General features: G+C 33.6%; 15 non-coding genes across 15 annotated transcripts; all 15 read right to left on the minus strand.

The window, feature by feature from the left end:
* Positions 1-628: 628 nt before the first annotated feature.
* Positions 629-700, minus strand: trnac-gca (transfer RNA cysteine (anticodon GCA)). Its single transcript has one exon. It is a non-coding gene; the product is annotated as a tRNA-Cys (tRNA).
* A 1,548-nt stretch (positions 701-2,248) lies between these two features.
* On the minus strand, positions 2,249-2,320 carry trnac-gca (transfer RNA cysteine (anticodon GCA)). Its single transcript has one exon. It is a non-coding gene; the product is annotated as a tRNA-Cys (tRNA).
* A 1,593-nt stretch (positions 2,321-3,913) lies between these two features.
* trnac-gca (transfer RNA cysteine (anticodon GCA)) lies at positions 3,914-3,985 on the minus strand. The gene has a single exon. It is a non-coding gene; the product is annotated as a tRNA-Cys (tRNA).
* Positions 3,986-5,563: 1,578 nt separating this feature from the next.
* trnac-gca (transfer RNA cysteine (anticodon GCA)) lies at positions 5,564-5,635 on the minus strand. Its single transcript has one exon. It is a non-coding gene; the product is annotated as a tRNA-Cys (tRNA).
* Positions 5,636-7,183: 1,548 nt separating this feature from the next.
* On the minus strand, positions 7,184-7,255 carry trnac-gca (transfer RNA cysteine (anticodon GCA)). The gene has a single exon. It is a non-coding gene; the product is annotated as a tRNA-Cys (tRNA).
* A 1,568-nt stretch (positions 7,256-8,823) lies between these two features.
* trnac-gca (transfer RNA cysteine (anticodon GCA)) lies at positions 8,824-8,895 on the minus strand. The gene has a single exon. It is a non-coding gene; the product is annotated as a tRNA-Cys (tRNA).
* A 1,568-nt stretch (positions 8,896-10,463) lies between these two features.
* Positions 10,464-10,535, minus strand: trnac-gca (transfer RNA cysteine (anticodon GCA)). The gene has a single exon. It is a non-coding gene; the product is annotated as a tRNA-Cys (tRNA).
* A 1,561-nt stretch (positions 10,536-12,096) lies between these two features.
* Positions 12,097-12,168, minus strand: trnac-gca (transfer RNA cysteine (anticodon GCA)). The gene has a single exon. It is a non-coding gene; the product is annotated as a tRNA-Cys (tRNA).
* Positions 12,169-13,719: 1,551 nt separating this feature from the next.
* On the minus strand, positions 13,720-13,791 carry trnac-gca (transfer RNA cysteine (anticodon GCA)). Its single transcript has one exon. It is a non-coding gene; the product is annotated as a tRNA-Cys (tRNA).
* Positions 13,792-15,382: 1,591 nt separating this feature from the next.
* Positions 15,383-15,454, minus strand: trnac-gca (transfer RNA cysteine (anticodon GCA)). The gene has a single exon. It is a non-coding gene; the product is annotated as a tRNA-Cys (tRNA).
* A 1,553-nt stretch (positions 15,455-17,007) lies between these two features.
* Positions 17,008-17,079, minus strand: trnac-gca (transfer RNA cysteine (anticodon GCA)). Its single transcript has one exon. It is a non-coding gene; the product is annotated as a tRNA-Cys (tRNA).
* Positions 17,080-18,658: 1,579 nt separating this feature from the next.
* Positions 18,659-18,730, minus strand: trnac-gca (transfer RNA cysteine (anticodon GCA)). Its single transcript has one exon. It is a non-coding gene; the product is annotated as a tRNA-Cys (tRNA).
* Positions 18,731-20,303: 1,573 nt separating this feature from the next.
* Positions 20,304-20,375, minus strand: trnac-gca (transfer RNA cysteine (anticodon GCA)). The gene has a single exon. It is a non-coding gene; the product is annotated as a tRNA-Cys (tRNA).
* Positions 20,376-21,941: 1,566 nt separating this feature from the next.
* Positions 21,942-22,013, minus strand: trnac-gca (transfer RNA cysteine (anticodon GCA)). The gene has a single exon. It is a non-coding gene; the product is annotated as a tRNA-Cys (tRNA).
* A 1,558-nt stretch (positions 22,014-23,571) lies between these two features.
* On the minus strand, positions 23,572-23,643 carry trnac-gca (transfer RNA cysteine (anticodon GCA)). The gene has a single exon. It is a non-coding gene; the product is annotated as a tRNA-Cys (tRNA).
* Positions 23,644-25,000: the final 1,357 nt, after the last annotated feature.

Genomic DNA, 25,000 nt, shown 5'->3' on the forward strand with positions numbered 1-25,000 from the left:
TGTGTTCGGATCTACTTTTTCCGCAATACTGGTAATATTTAATTTATGCAATATTTAATTTATGCAAACTGCAGTTACTGACAGGCTTGGTAATTGAGGCAATACTGAATCTTTCAGTTAATTCTTATGAAAAAATAAATAAAAAATTGGTGTATGCTACTGCCGGTAGATGGTGTCAAGTATTAAAAAAAAAAATACTATTTGCAAAATAGTATTTACTAATTTCTATTGATAATATATTTCTGGCAACCTATTTTATGTTTGTATTTTAAATACATTTGGAGACCACTGTTGTCTTTTTAAATATTTTCCGTGACTATGTTGCCATCCTTGGCGTTCACTGTTAACCGAAAGGTTTGTGCTTTGAGTTCAAACAGGAACTCTTTTTTATATTAAACTGGCCAGCCAGATTGCCTTCCCAGGCGGCCTTCTCAAGAGAGGCCAAGCTTCTAATTTCTCCAGTTGTAAAGGGTGCGGTGGCCAAGTGGTAAGGTGTTTGGTCCCGTAACTTGAGGATCACGTCTTCAAACCCTGTCTGTAGCTCGTTGCTGTCTTTGAAACACTAATTTTTGCTTCTAGCTGAAATAAAAAATGTTAACGTGCATTTTGTATTTTAATTTAGAAAAAAAGGGGGCACTCGGATTTGAACCGGGGACCTCTTGATCTGCAGTCAAATGCTCTACCACTGAGCTATACCCCCGACTCACTAGCCTATTCCAGCTATGCCCTTTTCTGCCAAGCACAACCAACGGTGCCGAGCTGCAGTTTCAGAAATGCAACCTATCAATGGCTAGTTATTTTTTACCTTGTGTCCCGCAGCAATATTTTTCAACAACACATTCAAGAAGTATTATATAAGGTCCGTCAAGTAATAGAATAACACGTTGTTGTACATGTATCTCTTTGAAAACACTAAGCGAAATAGATAATAATCAGAAAATGCTTAACGTTTTTTATTTCAAGAAATTAAACTAAATACAAAATTTAGTGTTGAAAAAAAGAGAGAAGCTTTATGGTTTCTGAAGTACGTTCCCCAAAATGTTCTGAAAACAAGGACACCAAGTCCAAGATGCCACTGTAACACATTTTTGAGTGCAAGGGAAAATCGTATTTTTCTTGAATCGTACTTGTACTTGCTAGAACCAAAGTCATTGTATTTATCTTGCTCGACCGTATTATTACTTGTACTGTGATCCTTGAAATGTATTTTTGTTTACGACTGTAAGTCGCGCAGGATAAGGGCGGCTGCTAAGAAATAAATAAATACATAAATACATAAATAATAATAATAATAATAATAATAATAATAATAATAATAATAAATAAATAAATAAATAAATAAACAAAAACACAGCGTTAAATTAGGGGACTGCAAAAATGAAATGCGAGTTAAAAGTAGGATCGGGAATGAACAAATTACGTAATTTGTCAGCTCTGTTTGAAATAAAATTAAGGGGACCAGAATTAGGCTCAGGCAAGATATGAAGGTAAAAACAAAGATTGTTTTGTAATTAAAAGCTTTTTCTGAGTTTAAATATGAAACAGAATCAGCTCAATTTGTTTAAAGGGACTTCTCGTGATTAAAAATAAAACCTGAAAACTTCAAGCCCTACTTGTGTGTGTGTTCGGATCTACTTTTTCCGCAATACTGGTAATATTTAATTTATGCAATATTTAATTTATGCAAACTGCAGTTACTGACAGGCTTGGTAATTGAGGCAATACTGAATCTTTCAGTTAATTCTTATGAAAAAATAAATAAAAAATTGGTGTATGCTACAGCCGGTAGATGGTGTCAAGTATTAAAAAAAAAAATACTATTTGCAAAATAGTATTTACTAATTTCTATTGATAATATATTTCTGGCAACCTATTTTATGTTTGTATTTTAAATACATTTGGAGACCACTGTTGTCTTTTTAAATATTTTCCGTGACTATGTTGCCATCCTTGGCGTTCACTGTTAACCGAAAGGTTTGTGCTTTGAGTTCAAACAGGAACTCTTTTTTATATTAAACTGGCCAGCCAGATTGCCTTCCCAGGCGGCCTTCTCAAGAGAGGCCAAGCTTCTAATTTCTCCAGTTGTAAAGGGTGCGGTGGCCAAGTGGTAAGGTGTTTGGTCCCGTAACTTGAGGATCACGTCTTCAAACCCTGTCTGTAGCTTGTTGCTGTCTTTGAAACACTAATTTTTGCTTCTAGCTGAAATAAAAAATGTTAACGTGCATTTTGTATTTTAATTTAGAAAAAAAGGGGGCACTCGGATTTGAACCGGGGACCTCTTGATCTGCAGTCAAATGCTCTACCACTGAGCTATACCCCCGACTCACTAGCCTATTCCAGCTATGCCCTTTTCTGCCAAGCACAACCAACGGTGCCGAGCTGCAGTTTCAGAAATGCAACCTATCAATGGCTAGTTATTTTTTACCTTGTGTCCCGCAGCAATATTTTTCAACAAAACATTGAAGAAGTATTGTATAAGGTCCGTCAAGTAATAGAATAACACGTTGTTGTACATGTATCTCTTTGAAAACACTAAGCGAAATAGATAATAATCAGAAAATGCTTAACGTTTTTTATTTCAAGAAATTAAACTAAATACAAAATTTAGTGTTGAAAAAAAGAGAGAAGCTTTATGGTTTCTGAAGTACGTTCCCCAAAATGTTCTGAAAACAAGGACACCAAGTCCAAGATGCCACTGTAACACATTTTTGAGTGCAAGGGAAAATCGTATTTTTCTTGAATCGTACTTGTACTTGCTAGAACCAAAGTCATTGTATTTATCTTGCTCGACCGTATTATTACTTGTACTGTGATCCTTGAAATGTATTTTTGTTTACGACTGTAAGTCGCGCAGGATAAGGGCGGCTGCTAAGAAATAAATAAATACATAAATACATAAATAATAATAATAATAATAATAATAATAATAATAATAATAATAATAATAATAATAATAATAATAATAATAATAATAATAATAATAATAAATAAATAAATAAATAAATAAACAAAAACACAGCGTTAAATTAGGGGACTGCAAAAATGAAATGCGAGTTAAAAGTAGGATCGGGAATGAACAAATTACGTAATTTGTCAGCTCTGTTTGAAATAAAATTAAGGGGACCAGAATTAGGCTCAGGCAAGATATGAAGGTAAAAACAAAGATTGTTTTGTAATTAAAAGCTTTTTCTGAGTTTAAATATGAAACAGAATCAGCTCAATTTGTTTAAAGGGACTTCTCGTGATTAAAAATAAAACCTGAAAACTTCAAGCCCTACTTGTGTGTGTGTTCGGATCTACTTTTTCCGCAATACTGGTAATATTTAATTTATGCAATATTTAATTTATGCAAACTGCAGTTACTGACAGGCTTGGTAATTGAGGCAATACTGAATCTTTCAGTTAATTCTTATGAAAAAATAAATAAAAAATTGGTGTATGCTACTGCCGGTAGATGGTGTCAAGTATTAAAAAAAAAAATACTATTTGCAAAATAGTATTTACTAATTTCTATTGATAATATATTTCTGGCAACCTATTTTATGTTTGTATTTTAAATACATTTGGAGACCACTGTTGTCTTTTTAAATATTTTCCGTGACTATGTTGCCATCCTTGGCGTTCACTGTTAACCGAAAGGTTTGTGCTTTGAGTTCAAACAGGAACTCTTTTTTATATTAAACTGGCCAGCCAGATTGCCTTCCCAGGCGGCCTTCTCAAGAGAGGCCAAGCTTCTAATTTCTCCAGTTGTAAAGGGTGCGGTGGCCAAGTGGTAAGGTGTTTGGTCCCGTAACTTGAGGATCACGTCTTCAAACCCTGTCTGTAGCTCGTTGCTGTCTTTGAAACACTAATTTTTGCTTCTAGCTGAAATAAAAAATGTTAACGTGCATTTTGTATTTTAATTTAGAAAAAAAGGGGGCACTCGGATTTGAACCGGGGACCTCTTGATCTGCAGTCAAATGCTCTACCACTGAGCTATACCCCCGACTCACTAGCCTATTCCAGCTATGCCCTTTTCTGCCAAGCACAACCAACGGTGCCGAGCTGCAGTTTCAGAAATGCAACCTATCAATGGCTAGTTATTTTTTACCTTGTGTCCCGCAGCAATATTTTTCAACAACACATTCAAGAAGTATTATATAAGGTCCGTCAAGTAATAGAATAACACGTTGTTGTACATGTATCTCTTTGAAAACACTAAGCGAAATAGATAATAATCAGAAAATGCTTAACGTTTTTTATTTCAAGAAATTAAACTAAATACAAAATTTAGTGTTGAAAAAAAGAGAGAAGCTTTATGGTTTCTGAAGTACGTTCCCCAAAATGTTCTGAAAACAAGGACACCAAGTCCAAGATGCCACTGTAACACATTTTTGAGTGCAAGGGAAAATCGTATTTTTCTTGAATCGTACTTGTACTTGCTAGAACCAAAGTCATTGTATTTATCTTGCTCGACCGTATTATTACTTGTACTGTGATCCTTGAAATGTATTTTTGTTTACGACTGTAAGTCGCGCAGGATAAGGGCGGCTGCTAAGAAATAAATAAATACATAAATACATAAATAATAATAATAATAATAATAATAATAATAATAATAATAATAATAATAATAATAATAATAATAATAATAATAAATAAATAAATAAATAAATAAACAAAAACACAGCGTTAAATTAGGGGACTGCAAAAATGAAATGCGAGTTAAAAGTAGGATCGGGAATGAACAAATTACGTAATTTGTCAGCTCTGTTTGAAATAAAATTAAGGGGACCAGAATTAGGCTCAGGCAAGATATGAAGGTAAAAACAAAGATTGTTTTGTAATTAAAAGCTTTTTCTGAGTTTAAATATGAAACAGAATCAGCTCAATTTGTTTAAAGGGACTTCTCGTGATTAAAAATAAAACCTGAAAACTTCAAGCCCTACTTGTGTGTGTGTTCGGATCTACTTTTTCCGCAATACTGGTAATATTTAATTTATGCAATATTTAATTTATGCAAACTGCAGTTACTGACAGGCTTGGTAATTGAGGCAATACTGAATCTTTCAGTTAATTCTTATGAAAAAATAAATAAAAAATTGGTGTATGCTACAGCCGGTAGATGGTGTCAAGTATTAAAAAAAAAAATACTATTTGCAAAATAGTATTTACTAATTTCTATTGATAATATATTTCTGGCAACCTATTTTATGTTTGTATTTTAAATACATTTGGAGACCACTATTGTCTTTTTATATATTTTCCGTGACTATGTTGCCATCCTTGGCGTTCACTGTTAACCGAAAGGTTTGTGGTTTGAGCACAAACAGGAACTCTTTTTTATATTAAACTGGCCAGCCAGATTGCCTTCCCATGCGGACTTCTCAAGAGAGGCCAAGCTTCTAATTTCTCCACTTGTAAAGGGTGCGGTGGCCAAGTGGTAAGGTGTTTGGTCTCGTAACTTGAGGATCACGTCTTCAAACCCTGTCTGTAGCTCGTTGCTGTCTTTGAAACACTAATTTTTGCTTCTAGCTGAAATAAAAAATGTTAACGTGCATTTTGTATTTTAATTTAGAAAAAAAGGGGGCACTCGGATTTGAACCGGGGACCTCTTGATCTGCAGTCAAATGCTCTACCACTGAGCTATACCCCCGACTCACTAGCCTATTCCAGCTATGCCCTTTTCTGCCAAGCACAACCAACGGTGCCGAGCTGCAGTTTCAGAAATGCAACCTATCAATGGCTAGTTATTTTTTACCTTGTGTCCCGCAGCAATATTTTTCAACAACACATTCAAGAAGTATTATATAAGGTCCGTCAAGTAATAGAATAACACGTTGTTGTACATGTATCTCTTTGAAAACACTAAGCGAAATAGATAATAATCAGAAAATGCTTAACGTTTTTTATTTCAAGAAATTAAACTAAATACAAAATTTAGTGTTGAAAAAAAGAGAGAAGCTTTATGGTTTCTGAAGTACGTTCCCCAAAATGTTCTGAAAACAAGGACACCAAGTCCAAGATGCCACTGTAACACATTTTTGAGTGCAAGGGAAAATCGTATTTTTCTTGAATCGTACTTGTACTTGCTAGAACCAAAGTCATTGTATTTATCTTGCTCGACCGTATTATTACTTGTACTGTGATCCTTGAAATGTATTTTTGTTTACGACTGTAAGTCGCGCAGGATAAGGGCGGCTGCTAAGAAATAAATAAATACATAAATACATAAATAATAATAATAATAATAATAATAATAATAATAATAATAATAAATAAATAAATAAATAAATAAACAAAAACACAGCGTTAAATTAGGGGACTGCAAAAATGAAATGCGAGTTAAAAGTAGGATCGGGAATGAACAAATTACGTAATTTGTCAGCTCTGTTTGAAATAAAATTAAGGGGACCAGAATTAGGCTCAGGCAAGATATGAAGGTAAAAACAAAGATTGTTTTGTAATTAAAAGCTTTTTCTGAGTTTAAATATGAAACAGAATCAGCTCAATTTGTTTAAAGGGACTTCTCGTGATTAAAAATAAAACCTGAAAACTTCAAGCCCTACTTGTGTGTGTGTTCGGATCTACTTTTTCCGCAATACTGGTAATATTTAATTTATGCAATATTTAATTTATGCAAACTGCAGTTACTGACAGGCTTGGTAATTGAGGCAATACTGAATCTTTCAGTTAATTCTTATGAAAAAATAAATAAAAAATTGGTGTATGCTACAGCCGGTAGATGGTGTCAAGTATTAAAAAAAAAAATACTATTTGCAAAATAGTATTTACTAATTTCTATTGATAATATATTTCTGGCAACCTATTTTATGTTTGTATTTTAAATACATTTGGAGACCACTATTGTCTTTTTATATATTTTCCGTGACTATGTTGCCATCCTTGGCGTTCACTGTTAACCGAAAGGTTTGTGGTTTGAGCACAAACAGGAACTCTTTTTTATATTAAACTGGCCAGCCAGATTGCCTTCCCATGCGGACTTCTCAAGAGAGGCCAAGCTTCTAATTTCTCCACTTGTAAAGGGTGCGGTGGCCAAGTGGTAAGGTGTTTGGTCTCGTAACTTGAGGATCACGTCTTCAAACCCTGTCTGTAGCTCGTTGCTGTCTTTGAAACACTAATTTTTGCTTCTAGCTGAAATAAAAAATGTTAACGTGCATTTTGTATTTTAATTTAGAAAAAAAGGGGGCACTCGGATTTGAACCGGGGACCTCTTGATCTGCAGTCAAATGCTCTACCACTGAGCTATACCCCCGACTCACTAGCCTATTCCAGCTATGCCCTTTTCTGCCAAGCACAACCAACGGTGCCGAGCTGCAGTTTCAGAAATGCAACCTATCAATGGCTAGTTATTTTTTACCTTGTGTCCCGCAGCAATATTTTTCAACAAAACATTCAAGAAGTATTGTATAAGGTCCGTCAAGTAATAGAATAACACGTTGTTGTACATGTATCTCTTTGAAAACACTAAGCGAAATAGATAATAATCAGAAAATGCTTAACGTTTTTTATTTCAAGAAATTAAACTAAATACAAAATTTAGTGTTGAAAAAAAGAGAGAAGCTTTATGGTTTCTGAAGTACGTTCCCCAAAATGTTCTGAAAACAAGGACACCAAGTCCAAGATGCCACTGTAACACATTTTTGAGTGCAAGGGAAAATCGTATTTTTCTTGAATCGTACTTGTACTTGCTAGAACCAAAGTCATTGTATTTATCTTGCTCGACCGTATTATTACTTGTACTGTGATCCTTGAAATGTATTTTTGTTTACGACTGTAAGTCGCGCAGGATAAGGGCGGCTGCTAAGAAATAAATAAATACATAAATACATAAATAATAATAATAATAATAATAATAATAATAATAATAATAATAATAATAATAATAATAATAAATAAATAAATAAATAAATAAACAAAAACACAGCGTTAAATTAGGGGACTGCAAAAATGAAATGCGAGTTAAAAGTAGGATCGGGAATGAACAAATTACGTAATTTGTCAGCTCTGTTTGAAATAAAATTAAGGGGACCAGAATTAGGCTCAGGCAAGATATGAAGGTAAAAACAAAGATTGTTTTGTAATTAAAAGCTTTTTCTGAGTTTAAATATGAAACAGAATCAGCTCAATTTGTTTAAAGGGACTTCTCGTGATTAAAAATAAAACCTGAAAACTTCAAGCCCTACTTGTGTGTGTGTTCGGATCTACTTTTTCCGCAATACTGGTAATATTTAATTTATGCAATATTTAATTTATGCAAACTGCAGTTACTGACAGGCTTGGTAATTGAGGCAATACTGAATCTTTCAGTTAATTCTTATGAAAAAATAAATAAAAAATTGGTGTATGCTACTGCCGGTAGATGGTGTCAAGTATTAAAAAAAAAAAATACTATTTGCAAAATAGTATTTACTAATTTCTATTGATAATATATTTCTGGCAACCTATTTTATGTTTGTATTTTAAATACATTTGGAGACCACTGTTGTCTTTTTAAATATTTTCCGTGACTATGTTGCCATCCTTGGCGTTCACTGTTAACCGAAAGGTTTGTGCTTTGAGTTCAAACAGGAACTCTTTTTTATATTAAACTGGCCAGCCAGATTGCCTTCCCAGGCGGCCTTCTCAAGAGAGGCCAAGCTTCTAATTTCTCCAGTTGTAAAGGGTGCGGTGGCCAAGTGGTAAGGTGTTTGGTCCCGTAACTTGAGGATCACGTCTTCAAACCCTGTCTGTAGCTCGTTGCTGTCTTTGAAACACTAATTTTTGCTTCTAGCTGAAATAAAAAATGTTAACGTGCATTTTGTATTTTAATTTAGAAAAAAAAGGGGGCACTCGGATTTGAACCGGGGACCTCTTGATCTGCAGTCAAATGCTCTACCACTGAGCTATACCCCCGACTCACTAGCCTATTCCAGCTATGCCCTTTTCTGCCAAGCACAACCAACGGTGCCGAGCTGCAGTTTCAGAAATGCAACCTATCAATGGCTAGTTATTTTTTACCTTGTGTCCCGCAGCAATATTTTTCAACAACACATTCAAGAAGTATTATATAAGGTCCGTCAAGTAATAGAATAACACGTTGTTGTACATGTATCTCTTTGAAAACACTAAGCGAAATAGATAATAATCAGAAAATGCTTAACGTTTTTTATTTCAAGAAATTAAACTAAATACAAAATTTAGTGTTGAAAAAAAGAGAGAAGCTTTATGGTTTCTGAAGTACGTTCCCCAAAATGTTCTGAAAACAAGGACACCAAGTCCAAGATGCCACTGTAACACATTTTTGAGTGCAAGGGAAAATCGTATTTTTCTTGAATCGTACTTGTACTTGCTAGAACCAAAGTCATTGTATTTATCTTGCTCGACCGTATTATTACTTGTACTGTGATCCTTGAAATGTATTTTTGTTTACGACTGTAAGTCGCGCAGGATAAGGGCGGCTGCTAAGAAATAAATAAATACATAAATACATAAATAATAATAATAATAATAATAATAATAATAATAATAATAATAATAATAATAATAATAATAAATAAATAAATAAATAAATAAACAAAAACACAGCGTTAAATTAGGGGACTGCAAAAATGAAATGCGAGTTAAAAGTAGGATCGGGAATGAACAAATTACGTAATTTGTCAGCTCTGTTTGAAATAAAATTAAGGGGACCAGAATTAGGCTCAGGCAAGATATGAAGGTAAAAACAAAGATTGTTTTGTAATTAAAAGCTTTTTCTGAGTTTAAATATGAAACAGAATCAGCTCAATTTGTTTAAAGGGACTTCTCGTGATTAAAAATAAAACCTGAAAACTTCAAGCCCTACTTGTGTGTGTGTTCGGATCTACTTTTTCCGCAATACTGGTAATATTTAATTTATGCAATATTTAATTTATGCAAACTGCAGTTACTGACAGGCTTGGTAATTGAGGCAATACTGAATCTTTCAGTTAATTCTTATGAAAAAATAAATAAAAAATTGGTGTATGCTACTGCCGGTAGATGGTGTCAAGTATTAAAAAAAAAAAATACTATTTGCAAAATAGTATTTACTAATTTCTATTGATAATATATTTCTGGCAACCTATTTTATGTTTGTATTTTAAATACATTTGGAGACCACTGTTGTCTTTTTAAATATTTTCCGTGACTATGTTGCCATCCTTGGCGTTCACTGTTAACCGAAAGGTTTGTGCTTTGAGTTCAAACAGGAACTCTTTTTTATATTAAACTGGCCAGCCAGATTGCCTTCCCAGGCGGCCTTCTCAAGAGAGGCCAAGCTTCTAATTTCTCCAGTTGTAAAGGGTGCGGTGGCCAAGTGGTAAGGTGTTTGGTCCCGTAACTTGAGGATCACGTCTTCAAACCCTGTCTGTAGCTCGTTGCTGTCTTTGAAACACTAATTTTTGCTTCTAGCTGAAATAAAAAATGTTAACGTGCATTTTGTATTTTAATTTAGAAAAAAAAGGGGGCACTCGGATTTGAACCGGGGACCTCTTGATCTGCAGTCAAATGCTCTACCACTGAGCTATACCCCCGACTCACTAGCCTATTCCAGCTATGCCCTTTTCTGCCAAGCACAACCAACGGTGCCGAGCTGCAGTTTCAGAAATGCAACCTATCAATGGCTAGTTATTTTTTACCTTGTGTCCCGCAGCAATATTTTTCAACAACACATTCAAGAAGTATTATATAAGGTCCGTCAAGTAATAGAATAACACGTTGTTGTACATGTATCTCTTTGAAAACACTAAGCGAAATAGATAATAATCAGAAAATGCTTAACGTTTTTTATTTCAAGAAATTAAACTAAATACAAAATTTAGTGTTGAAAAAAAGAGAGAAGCTTTATGGTTTCTGAAGTACGTTCCCCAAAATGTTCTGAAAACAAGGACACCAAGTCCAAGATGCCACTGTAACACATTTTTGAGTGCAAGGGAAAATCGTATTTTTCTTGAATCGTACTTGTACTTGCTAGAACCAAAGTCATTGTATTTATCTTGCTCGACCGTATTATTACTTGTACTGTGATCCTTGAAATGTATTTTTGTTTACGACTGTAAGTCGCGCAGGATAAGGGCGGCTGCTAAGAAATAAATAAATACATAAATACATAAATAATAATAATAATAATAATAATAATAATAATAATAATAATAATAATAATAATAAATAAATAAATAAATAAATAAACAAAAACACAGCGTTAAATTAGGGGACTGCAAAAATGAAATGCGAGTTAAAAGTAGGATCGGGAATGAACAAATTACGTAATTTGTCAGCTCTGTTTGAAATAAAATTAAGGGGACCAGAATTAGGCTCAGGCAAGATATGAAGGTAAAAACAAAGATTGTTTTGTAATTAAAAGCTTTTTCTGAGTTTAAATATGAAACAGAATCAGCTCAATTTGTTTAAAGGGACTTCTCGTGATTAAAAATAAAACCTGAAAACTTCAAGCCCTACTTGTGTGTGTGTTCGGATCTACTTTTTCCGCAATACTGGTAATATTTAATTTATGCAATATTTAATTTATGCAAACTGCAGTTACTGACAGGCTTGGTAATTGAGGCAATACTGAATCTTTCAGTTAATTCTTATGAAAAAATAAATAAAAAATTGGTGTATGCTACTGCCGGTAGATGGTGTCAAGTATTAAAAAAAAAAAATACTATTTGCAAAATAGTATTTACTAATTTCTATTGATAATATATTTCTGGCAACCTATTTTATGTTTGTATTTTAAATACATTTGGAGACCACTGTTGTCTTTTTAAATATTTTCCGTGACTATGTTGCCATCCTTGGCGTTCACTGTTAACCGAAAGGTTTGTGCTTTGAGTTCAAACAGGAACTCTTTTTTATATTAAACTGGCCAGCCAGATTGCCTTCCCAGGCGGCCTTCTCAAGAGAGGCCAAGCTTCTAATTTCTCCAGTTGTAAAGGGTGCGGTGGCCAAGTGGTAAGGTGTTTGGTCCCGTAAATTGAGGATCACGTCTTCAAACCCTGTCTGTACCTTGTTGCTGTCTTTGAAACACTATTTTTTGCTTCTAGCTGAAATAAAAAATGTTAACGTGCATTTTGTATTTTAATTTAGAAAAAAAGGGGGCACTCGGATTTGAACCGGGGACCTCTTGATCTGCAGTCAAATGCTCTACCACTGAGCTATACCCCCGACTCACTAGCCTATTCCAGCTATGCCCTTTTCTGCCAAGCACAACCAACGGTGCCGAGCTGCAGTTTCAGAAATGCAACCTATCAATGGCTAGTTATTTTTTACCTTGTGTCCCGCAGCAATATTTTTCAACAACACATTCAAGAAGTATTATATAAGGTCCGTCAAGTAATAGAATAACACGTTGTTGTACATGTATCTCTTTGAAAACACTAAGCGAAATAGATAATAATCAGAAAATGCTTAACGTTTTTTATTTCAAGAAATTAAACTAAATACAAAATTTAGTGTTGAAAAAAAGAGAGAAGCTTTATGGTTTCTGAAGTACGTTCCCCAAAATGTTCTGAAAACAAGGACACCAAGTCCAAGATGCCACTGTAACACATTTTTGAGTGCAAGGGAAAATCGTATTTTTCTTGAATCGTACTTGTACTTGCTAGAACCAAAGTCATTGTATTTATCTTGCTCGACCGTATTATTACTTGTACTGTGATCCTTGAAATGTATTTTTGTTTACGACTGTAAGTCGCGCAGGATAAGGGCGGCTGCTAAGAAATAAATAAATACATAAATACATAAATAATAATAATAATAATAATAATAATAATAATAATAATAATAATAAATAAATAAATAAATAAATAAACAAAAACACAGCGTTAAATTAGGGGACTGCAAAAATGAAATGCGAGTTAAAAGTAGGATCGGGAATGAACAAATTACGTAATTTGTCAGCTCTGTTTGAAATAAAATTAAGGGGACCAGAATTAGGCTCAGGCAAGATATGAAGGTAAAAACAAAGATTGTTTTGTAATTAAAAGCTTTTTCTGAGTTTAAATATGAAACAGAATCAGCTCAATTTGTTTAAAGGGACTTCTCGTGATTAAAAATAAAACCTGAAAACTTCAAGCCCTACTTGTGTGTGTGTTCGGATCTACTTTTTCCGCAATACTGGTAATATTTAATTTATGCAATATTTAATTTATGCAAACTGCAGTTACTGACAGGCTTGGTAATTGAGGCAATACTGAATCTTTCAGTTAATTCTTATGAAAAAATAAATAAAAAATTGGTGTATGCTACAGCCGGTAGATGGTGTCAAGTATTAAAAAAAAAAATACTATTTGCAAAATAGTATTTACTAATTTCTATTGATAATATATTTCTGGCAACCTATTTTATGTTTGTATTTTAAATACATTTGGAGACCACTATTGTCTTTTTATATATTTTCCGTGACTATGTTGCCATCCTTGGCGTTCACTGTTAACCGAAAGGTTTGTGGTTTGAGCACAAACAGGAACTCTTTTTTATATTAAACTGGCCAGCCAGATTGCCTTCCCATGCGGACTTCTCAAGAGAGGCCAAGCTTCTAATTTCTCCACTTGTAAAGGGTGCGGTGGCCAAGTGGTAAGGTGTTTGGTCTCGTAACTTGAGGATCACGTCTTCAAACCCTGTCTGTAGCTCGTTGCTGTCTTTGAAACACTAATTTTTGCTTCTAGCTGAAATAAAAAATGTTAACGTGCATTTTGTATTTTAATTTAGAAAAAAAGGGGGCACTCGGATTTGAACCGGGGACCTCTTGATCTGCAGTCAAATGCTCTACCACTGAGCTATACCCCCGACTCACTAGCCTATTCCAGCTATGCCCTTTTCTGCCAAGCACAACCAACGGTGCCGAGCTGCAGTTTCAGAAATGCAACCTATCAATGGCTAGTTATTTTTTACCTTGTGTCCCGCAGCAATATTTTTCAACAAAACATTCAAGAAGTATTGTATAAGGTCCGTCAAGTAATAGAATAACACGTTGTTGTACATGTATCTCTTTGAAAACACTAAGCGAAATAGATAATAATCAGAAAATGCTTAACGTTTTTTATTTCAAGAAATTAAACTAAATACAAAATTTAGTGTTGAAAAAAAGAGAGAAGCTTTATGGTTTCTGAAGTACGTTCCCCAAAATGTTCTGAAAACAAGGACACCAAGTCCAAGATGCCACTGTAACACATTTTTGAGTGCAAGGGAAAATCGTATTTTTCTTGAATCGTACTTGTACTTGCTAGAACCAAAGTCATTGTATTTATCTTGCTCGACCGTATTATTACTTGTACTGTGATCCTTGAAATGTATTTTTGTTTACGACTGTAAGTCGCGCAGGATAAGGGCGGCTGCTAAGAAATAAATAAATACATAAATACATAAATACATAAATAATAATAATAATAATAATAATAATAATAATAATAATAATAGTAATAATAATAATAATAATAATAATAATAATAAATAAATAAATAAATAAATAAACAAAAACACAGCGTTAAATTAGGGGACTGCAAAAATGAAATGCGAGTTAAAAGTAGGATCGGGAATGAACAAATTACGTAATTTGTCAGCTCTGTTTGAAATAAAATTAAGGGGACCAGAATTAGGCTCAGGCAAGATATGAAGGTAAAAACAAAGATTGTTTTGTAATTAAAAGCTTTTTCTGAGTTTAAATATGAAACAGAATCAGCTCAATTTGTTTAAAGGGACTTCTCGTGATTAAAAATAAAACCTGAAAACTTCAAGCCCTACTTGTGTGTGTGTTCGGATCTACTTTTTCCGCAATACTGGTAATATTTAATTTATGCAATATTTAATTTATGCAAACTGCAGTTACTGACAGGCTTGGTAATTGAGGCAATACTGAATCTTTCAGTTAATTCTTATGAAAAAATAAATAAAAAATTGGTGTATGCTACTGCCGGTAGATGGTGTCAAGTATTAAAAAAAAAAAATACTATTTGCAAAATAGTATTTACTAATTTCTATTGATAATATATTTCTGGCAACCTATTTTATGTTTGTATTTTAAATACATTTGGAGACCACTGTTGTCTTTTTAAATATTTTCCGTGACTATGTTGCCATCCTTGGCGTTCACTGTTAACCGAAAGGTTTGTGCTTTGAGTTCAAACAGGAACTCTTTTTTATATTAAACTGGCCAGCCAGATTGCCTTCCCAGGCGGCCTTCTCAAGAGAGGCCAAGCTTCTAATTTCTCCAGTTGTAAAGGGTGCGGTGGCCAAGTGGTAAGGTGTTTGGTCCCGTAACTTGAGGATCACGTCTTCAAACCCTGTCTGTAGCTCGTTGCTGTCTTTGAAACACTAATTTTTGCTTCTAGCTGAAATAAAAAATGTTAACGTGCATTTTGTATTTTAATTTAGAAAAAAAAGGGGGCACTCGGATTTGAACCGGGGACCTCTTGATCTGCAGTCAAATGCTCTACCACTGAGCTATACCCCCGACTCACTAGCCTATTCCAGCTATGCCCTTTTCTGCCAAGCACAACCAACGGTGCCGAGCTGCAGTTTCAGAAATGCAACCTATCAATGGCTAGTTATTTTTTACCTTGTGTCCCGCAGCAATATTTTTCAACAACACATTCAAGAAGTATTATATAAGGTCCGTCAAGTAATAGAATAACACGTTGTTGTACATGTATCTCTTTGAAAACACTAAGCGAAATAGATAATAATCAGAAAATGCTTAACGTTTTTTATTTCAAGAAATTAAACTAAATACAAAATTTAGTGTTGAAAAAAAGAGAGAAGCTTTATGGTTTCTGAAGTACGTTCCCCAAAATGTTCTGAAAACAAGGACACCAAGTCCAAGATGCCACTGTAACACATTTTTGAGTGCAAGGGAAAATCGTATTTTTCTTGAATCGTACTTGTACTTGCTAGAACCAAAGTCATTGTATTTATCTTGCTCGACCGTATTATTACTTGTACTGTGATCCTTGAAATGTATTTTTGTTTACGACTGTAAGTCGCGCAGGATAAGGGCGGCTGCTAAGAAATAAATAAATACATAAATACATAAATAATAATAATAATAATAATAATAATAATAATAATAATAATAAAAAATAAATAAATAAATAAATAAACAAAAACACAGCGTTAAATTAGGGGACTGCAAAAATGAAATGCGAGTTAAAAGTAGGATCGGGAATGAACAAATTACGTAATTTGTCAGCTCTGTTTGAAATAAAATTAAGGGGACCAGAATTAGGCTCAGGCAAGATATGAAGGTAAAAACAAAGATTGTTTTGTAATTAAAAGCTTTTTCTGAGTTTAAATATGAAACAGAATCAGCTCAATTTGTTTAAAGGGACTTCTCGTGATTAAAAATAAAACCTGAAAACTTCAAGCCCTACTTGTGTGTGTGTTCGGATCTACTTTTTCCGCAATACTGGTAATATTTAATTTATGCAATATTTAATTTATGCAAACTGCAGTTACTGACAGGCTTGGTAATTGAGGCAATACTGAATCTTTCAGTTAATTCTTATGAAAAAATAAATAAAAAATTGGTGTATGCTACTGCCGGTAGATGGTGTCAAGTATTAAAAAAAAAAAATACTATTTGCAAAATAGTATTTACTAATTTCTATTGATAATATATTTCTGGCAACCTATTTTATGTTTGTATTTTAAATACATTTGGAGACCACTGTTGTCTTTTTAAATATTTTCCGTGACTATGTTGCCATCCTTGGCGTTCACTGTTAACCGAAAGGTTTGTGCTTTGAGTTCAAACAGGAACTCTTTTTTATATTAAACTGGCCAGCCAGATTGCCTTCCCAGGCGGCCTTCTCAAGAGAGGCCAAGCTTCTAATTTCTCCAGTTGTAAAGGGTGCGGTGGCCAAGTGGTAAGGTGTTTGGTCCCGTAACTTGAGGATCACGTCTTCAAACCCTGTCTGTAGCTCGTTGCTGTCTTTGAAACACTAATTTTTGCTTCTAGCTGAAATAAAAAATGTTAACGTGCATTTTGTATTTTAATTTAGAAAAAAAAGGGGGCACTCGGATTTGAACCGGGGACCTCTTGATCTGCAGTCAAATGCTCTACCACTGAGCTATACCCCCGACTCACTAGCCTATTCCAGCTATGCCCTTTTCTGCCAAGCACAACCAACGGTGCCGAGCTGCAGTTTCAGAAATGCAACCTATCAATGGCTAGTTATTTTTTACCTTGTGTCCCGCAGCAATATTTTTCAACAACACATTCAAGAAGTATTATATAAGGTCCGTCAAGTAATAGAATAACACGTTGTTGTACATGTATCTCTTTGAAAACACTAAGCGAAATAGATAATAATCAGAAAATGCTTAACGTTTTTTATTTCAAGAAATTAAACTAAATACAAAATTTAGTGTTGAAAAAAAGAGAGAAGCTTTATGGTTTCTGAAGTACGTTCCCCAAAATGTTCTGAAAACAAGGACACCAAGTCCAAGATGCCACTGTAACACATTTTTGAGTGCAAGGGAAAATCGTATTTTTCTTGAATCGTACTTGTACTTGCTAGAACCAAAGTCATTGTATTTATCTTGCTCGACCGTATTATTACTTGTACTGTGATCCTTGAAATGTATTTTTGTTTACGACTGTAAGTCGCGCAGGATAAGGGCGGCTGCTAAGAAATAAATAAATACATAAATACATAAATAATAATAATAATAATAATAATAATAATAATAATAATAATAATAATAATAATAATAATAATAATAATAATAAATAAATAAATAAATAAATAAACAAAAACACAGCGTTAAATTAGGGGACTGCAAAAATGAAATGCGAGTTAAAAGTAGGATCGGGAATGAACAAATTACGTAATTTGTCAGCTCTGTTTGAAATAAAATTAAGGGGACCAGAATTAGGCTCAGGCAAGATATGAAGGTAAAAACAAAGATTGTTTTGTAATTAAAAGCTTTTTCTGAGTTTAAATATGAAACAGAATCAGCTCAATTTGTTTAAAGGGACTTCTCGTGATTAAAAATAAAACCTGAAAACTTCAAGCCCTACTTGTGTGTGTGTTCGGATCTACTTTTTCCGCAATACTGGTAATATTTAATTTATGCAATATTTAATTTATGCAAACTGCAGTTACTGACAGGCTTGGTAATTGAGGCAATACTGAATCTTTCAGTTAATTCTTATGAAAAAATAAATAAAAAATTGGTGTATGCTACTGCCGGTAGATGGTGTCAAGTATTAAAAAAAAAAAATACTATTTGCAAAATAGTATTTACTAATTTCTATTGATAATATATTTCTGGCAACCTATTTTATGTTTGTATTTTAAATACATTTGGAGACCACTGTTGTCTTTTTAAATATTTTCCGTGACTATGTTGCCATCCTTGGCGTTCACTGTTAACCGAAAGGTTTGTGCTTTGAGTTCAAACAGGAACTCTTTTTTATATTAAACTGGCCAGCCAGATTGCCTTCCCAGGCGGCCTTCTCAAGAGAGGCCAAGCTTCTAATTTCTCCAGTTGTAAAGGGTGCGGTGGCCAAGTGGTAAGGTGTTTGGTCCCGTAAATTGAGGATCACGTCTTCAAACCCTGTCTGTACCTTGTTGCTGTCTTTGAAACACTATTTTTTGCTTCTAGCTGAAATAAAAAATGTTAACGTGCATTTTGTATTTTAATTTAGAAAAAAAGGGGGCACTCGGATTTGAACCGGGGACCTCTTGATCTGCAGTCAAATGCTCTACCACTGAGCTATACCCCCGACTCACTAGCCTATTCCAGCTATGCCCTTTTCTGCCAAGCACAACCAACGGTGCCGAGCTGCAGTTTCAGAAATGCAACCTATCAATGGCTAGTTATTTTTTACCTTGTGTCCCGCAGCAATATTTTTCAACAAAACATTGAAGAAGTATTGTATAAGGTCCGTCAAGTAATAGAATAACACGTTGTTGTACATGTATCTCTTTGAAAACACTAAGCGAAATAGATAATAATCAGAAAATGCTTAACGTTTTTTATTTCAAGAAATTAAACTAAATACAAAATTTAGTGTTGAAAAAAAGAGAGAAGCTTTATGGTTTCTGAAGTACGTTCCCCAAAATGTTCTGAAAACAAGGACACCAAGTCCAAGATGCCACTGTAACACATTTTTGAGTGCAAGGGAAAATCGTATTTTTCTTGAATCGTACTTGTACTTGCTAGAACCAAAGTCATTGTATTTATCTTGCTCGACCGTATTATTACTTGTACTGTGATCCTTGAAATGTATTTTTGTTTACGACTGTAAGTCGCGCAGGATAAGGGCGGCTGCTAAGAAATAAATAAATACATAAATACATAAATACATAAATAATAATAATAATAATAATAATAATAATAATAATAATAATAATAATAATAATAATAAATAAATAAATAAATAAATAAACAAAAACACAGCGTTAAATTAGGGGACTGCAAAAATGAAATGCGAGTTAAAAGTAGGATCGGGAATGAACAAATTACGTAATTTGTCAGCTCTGTTTGAAATAAAATTAAGGGGACCAGAATTAGGCTCAGGCAAGATATGAAGGTAAAAACAAAGATTGTTTTGTAATTAAAAGCTTTTTCTGAGTTTAAATATGAAACAGAATCAGCTCAATTTGTTTAAAGGGACTTCTCGTGATTAAAAATAAAACCTGAAAACTTCAAGCCCTACTTGTGTGTGTGTTCGGATCTACTTTTTCCGCAATACTGGTAATATTTAATTTATGCAATATTTAATTTATGCAAACTGCAGTTACTGACAGGCTTGGTAATTGAGGCAATACTGAATCTTTCAGTTAATTCTTATGAAAAAATAAATAAAAAATTGGTGTATGCTACTGCCGGTAGATGGTGTCAAGTATTAAAAAAAAAAAATACTATTTGCAAAATAGTATTTACTAATTTCTATTGATAATATATTTCTGGCAACCTATTTTATGTTTGTATTTTAAATACATTTGGAGACCACTGTTGTCTTTTTAAATATTTTCCGTGACTATGTTGCCATCCTTGGCGTTCACTGTTAACCGAAAGGTTTGTGCTTTGAGTTCAAACAGGAACTCTTTTTTATATTAAACTGGCCAGCCAGATTGCCTTCCCAGGCGGCCTTCTCAAGAGAGGCCAAGCTTCTAATTTCTCCAGTTGTAAAGGGTGCGGTGGCCAAGTGGTAAGGTGTTTGGTCCCGTAACTTGAGGATCACGTCTTCAAACCCTGTCTGTAGCTCGTTGCTGTCTTTGAAACACTAATTTTTGCTTCTAGCTGAAATAAAAAATGTTAACGTGCATTTTGTATTTTAATTTAGAAAAAAAAGGGGGCACTCGGATTTGAACCGGGGACCTCTTGATCTGCAGTCAAATGCTCTACCACTGAGCTATACCCCCGACTCACTAGCCTATTCCAGCTATGCCCTTTTCTGCCAAGCACAACCAACGGTGCCGAGCTGCAGTTTCAGAAATGCAACCTATCAATGGCTAGTTATTTTTTACCTTGTGTCCCGCAGCAATATTTTTCAACAACACATTCAAGAAGTATTATATAAGGTCCGTCAAGTAATAGAATAACACGTTGTTGTACATGTATCTCTTTGAAAACACTAAGCGAAATAGATAATAATCAGAAAATGCTTAACGTTTTTTATTTCAAGAAATTAAACTAAATACAAAATTTAGTGTTGAAAAAAAGAGAGAAGCTTTATGGTTTCTGAAGTACGTTCCCCAAAATGTTCTGAAAACAAGGACACCAAGTCCAAGATGCCACTGTAACACATTTTTGAGTGCAAGGGAAAATCGTATTTTTCTTGAATCGTACTTGTACTTGCTAGAACCAAAGTCATTGTATTTATCTTGCTCGACCGTATTATTACTTGTACTGTGATCCTTGAAATGTATTTTTGTTTACGACTGTAAGTCGCGCAGGATAAGGGCGGCTGCTAAGAAATAAATAAATACATAAATACATAAATAATAATAATAATAATAATAATAATAATAATAATAATAATAATAATAATAATAATAATAAATAAATAAATAAATAAATAAACAAAAACACAGCGTTAAATTAGGGGACTGCAAAAATGAAATGCGAGTTAAAAGTAGGATCGGGAATGAACAAATTACGTAATTTGTCAGCTCTGTTTGAAATAAAATTAAGGGGACCAGAATTAGGCTCAGGCAAGATATGAAGGTAAAAACAAAGATTGTTTTGTAATTAAAAGCTTTTTCTGAGTTTAAATATGAAACAGAATCAGCTCAATTTGTTTAAAGGGACTTCTCGTGATTAAAAATAAAACCTGAAAACTTCAAGCCCTACTTGTGTGTGTGTTCGGATCTACTTTTTCCGCAATACTGGTAATATTTAATTTATGCAATATTTAATTTATGCAAACTGCAGTTACTGACAGGCTGGTAATTGAGGCAATACTGAATCTTTCAGTTAATTCTTATGAAAAAATAAATAAAAAATTGGTGTATGCTACTGCCGGTAGATGGTGTCAAGTATTAAAAAAAAAAAATACTATTTGCAAAATAGTATTTACTAATTTCTATTGATAATATATTTCTGGCAACCTATTTTATGTTTGTATTTTAAATACATTTGGAGACCACTGTTGTCTTTTTAAATATTTTCCGTGACTATGTTGCCATCCTTGGCGTTCACTGTTAACCGAAAGGTTTGTGCTTTGAGTTCAAACAGGAACTCTTTTTTATATTAAACTGGCCAGCCAGATTGCCTTCCCAGGCGGCCTTCTCAAGAGAGGCCAAGCTTCTAATTTCTCCAGTTGTAAAGGGTGCGGTGGCCAAGTGGTAAGGTGTTTGGTCCCGTAACTTGAGGATCACGTCTTCAAACCCTGTCTGTAGCTCGTTGCTGTCTTTGAAACACTAATTTTTGCTTCTAGCTGAAATAAAAAATGTTAACGTGCATTTTGTATTTTAATTTAGAAAAAAAGGGGGCACTCGGATTTGAACCGGGGACCTCTTGATCTGCAGTCAAATGCTCTACCACTGAGCTATACCCCCGACTCACTAGCCTATTCCAGCTATGCCCTTTTCTGCCAAGCACAACCAACGGTGCCGAGCTGCAGTTTCAGAAATGCAACCTATCAATGGCTAGTTATTTTTTACCTTGTGTCCCGCAGCAATATTTTTCAACAACACATTCAAGAAGTATTGTATAAGGTCCGTCAAGTAATAGAATAACACGTTGTTGTACATGTATCTCTTTGAAAACACTAAGCGAAATAGATAATAATCAGAAAATGCTTAACGTTTTTTATTTCAAGAAATTAAACTAAATACAAAATTTAGTGTTGAAAAAAAGAGAGAAGCTTTATGGTTTCTGAAGTACGTTCCCCAAAATGTTCTGAAAACAAGGACACCAAGTCCAAGATGCCACTGTAACACATTTTTGAGTGCAAGGGAAAATCGTATTTTTCTTGAATCGTACTTGTACTTGCTAGAACCAAAGTCATTGTATTTATCTTGCTCGACCGTATTATTACTTGTACTGTGATCCTTGAAATGTATTTTTGTTTACGACTGTAAGTCGCGCAGGATAAGGGCGGCTGCTAAGAAATAAATAAATACATAAATACATAAATACATAAATACATAAATAATAATAATAATAATAATAATAATAATAATAATAATAAATAAATAAATAAATAAATAAACAAAAACACAGCGTTAAATTAGGGGACTGCAAAAATGAAATGCGAGTTAAAAGTAGGATCGGGAATGAACAAATTACGTAATTTGTCAGCTCTGTTTGAAATAAAATTAAGGGGACCAGAATTAGGCTCAGGCAAGATATGAAGGTAAAAACAAAGATTGTTTTGTAATTAAAAGCTTTTTCTGAGTTTAAATATGAAACAGAATCAGCTCAATTTGTTTAAAGGGACTTCTCGTGATTAAAAATAAAACCTGAAAACTTCAAGCCCTACTTGTGTGTGTGTTCGGATCTACTTTTTCCGCAATACTGGTAATATTTAATTTATGCAATATTTAATTTATGCAAACTGCAGTTACTGACAGGCTTGGTAATTGAGGCAATACTGAATCTTTCAGTTAATTCTTATGAAAAAATAAATAAAAAATTGGTGTATGCTACAGCCGGTAGATGGTGTCAAGTATTAAAAAAAATACTATTTGCAAAATAGTATTTACTAATTTCTATTGATAATATATTTCTGGCAACCTATTTTATGTTTGTATTTTAAATACATTTGGAGACCACTATTGTCTTTTTAAATATTTTCCGTGACTATGTTGCCATCCTTGGCGTTCACTGTTAACCGAAAGGTTTGTGGTTTGAGCACAAACAGGAACTCTTTTTTATATTAAACTGGCCAGCCAGATTGCCTTCCCATGCGGACTTCTCAAGAGAGGCCAAGCTTCTAATTTCTCCACTTGTAAAGGGTGCGGTGGCCAAGTGGTAAGGTGTTTGGTCTCGTAACTTGAGGATCATGTCTTCAAACCCTGTCTGTAGCTTGTTGCTGTCTTTGAAACACTAATTTTTGCTTCTAGCTGAAATAAAAAATGTTAACGTGCATTTTGTATTTTAATTTAGAAAAAAAGGGGGCACTCGGATTTGAACCGGGGACCTCTTGATCTGCAGTCAAATGCTCTACCACTGAGCTATACCCCCGACTCACTAGCCTATTCCAGCTATGCCCTTTTCTGCCAAGCACAACCAACGGTGCCGAGCTGCAGTTTCAGAAATGCAACCTATCAATGGCTAGTTATTTTTTACCTTGTGTCCCGCAGCAATATTTTTCAACAAAACATTCAAGAAGTATTGTATAAGGTCCGTCAAGTAATAGAATAACACGTTGTTGTACATGTATCTCTTTGAAAACACTAAGCGAAATAGATAATAATCAGAAAATGCTTAACGTTTTTTATTTCAAGAAATTAAACTAAATACAAAATTTAGTGTTGAAAAAAAGAGAGAAGCTTTATGGTTTCTGAAGTACGTTCCCCAAAATGTTCTGAAAACAAGGACACCAAGTCCAAGATGCCACTGTAACACATTTTTGAGTGCAAGGGAAAATCGTATTTTTCTTGAATCGTACTTGTACTTGCTAGAACCAAAGTCATTGTATTTATCTTGCTCGACCGTATTATTACTTGTACTGTGATCCTTGAAATGTATTTTTGTTTACGACTGTAAGTCGCGCAGGATAAGGGCGGCTGCTAAGAAATAAATAAATACATAAATACATAAATACATAAATACATAAATAATAATAATAATAATAATAATAATAATAATAATAATAATAATAATAATAATAATAATAATAAATAAATAAATAAATAAATAAACAAAAACACAGCGTTAAATTAGGGGACTGCAAAAATGAAATGCGAGTTAAAAGTAGGATCGGGAATGAACAAATTACGTAATTTGTCAGCTCTGTTTGAAATAAAATTAAGGGGACCAGAATTAGGCTCAGGCAAGATATGAAGGTAAAAACAAAGATTGTTTTGTAATTAAAAGCTTTTTCTGAGTTTAAATATGAAACAGAATCAGCTCAATTTGTTTAAAGGGACTTCTCGTGATTAAAAATAAAACCTGAAAACTTCAAGCCCTACTTGTGTGTGTGTTCGGATCTACTTTTTCCGCAATACTGGTAATATTTAATTTATGCAATATTTAATTTATGCAAACTGCAGTTACTGACAGGCTTGGTAATTGAGGCAATACTGAATCTTTCAGTTAATTCTTATGAAAAAATAAATAAAAAATTGGTGTATGCTACTGCCGGTAGATGGTGTCAAGTATTAAAAAAAAAAAATACTATTTGCAAAATAGTATTTACTAATTTCTATTGATAATATATTTCTGGCAACCTATTTTATGTTTGTATTTTAAATACATTTGGAGACCACTGTTGTCTTTTTAAATATTTTCCGTGACTATGTTGCCATCCTTGGCGTTCACTGTTAACCGAAAGGTTTGTGCTTTGAGTTCAAACAGGAACTCTTTTTTATATTAAACT

The sequence above is a fragment of the Acipenser ruthenus genome, chromosome 23 (assembly GCF_902713425.1).
Source record: "Acipenser ruthenus chromosome 23, fAciRut3.2 maternal haplotype, whole genome shotgun sequence".
NCBI lineage: Eukaryota > Metazoa > Chordata > Actinopteri > Acipenseriformes > Acipenseridae > Acipenser > Acipenser ruthenus.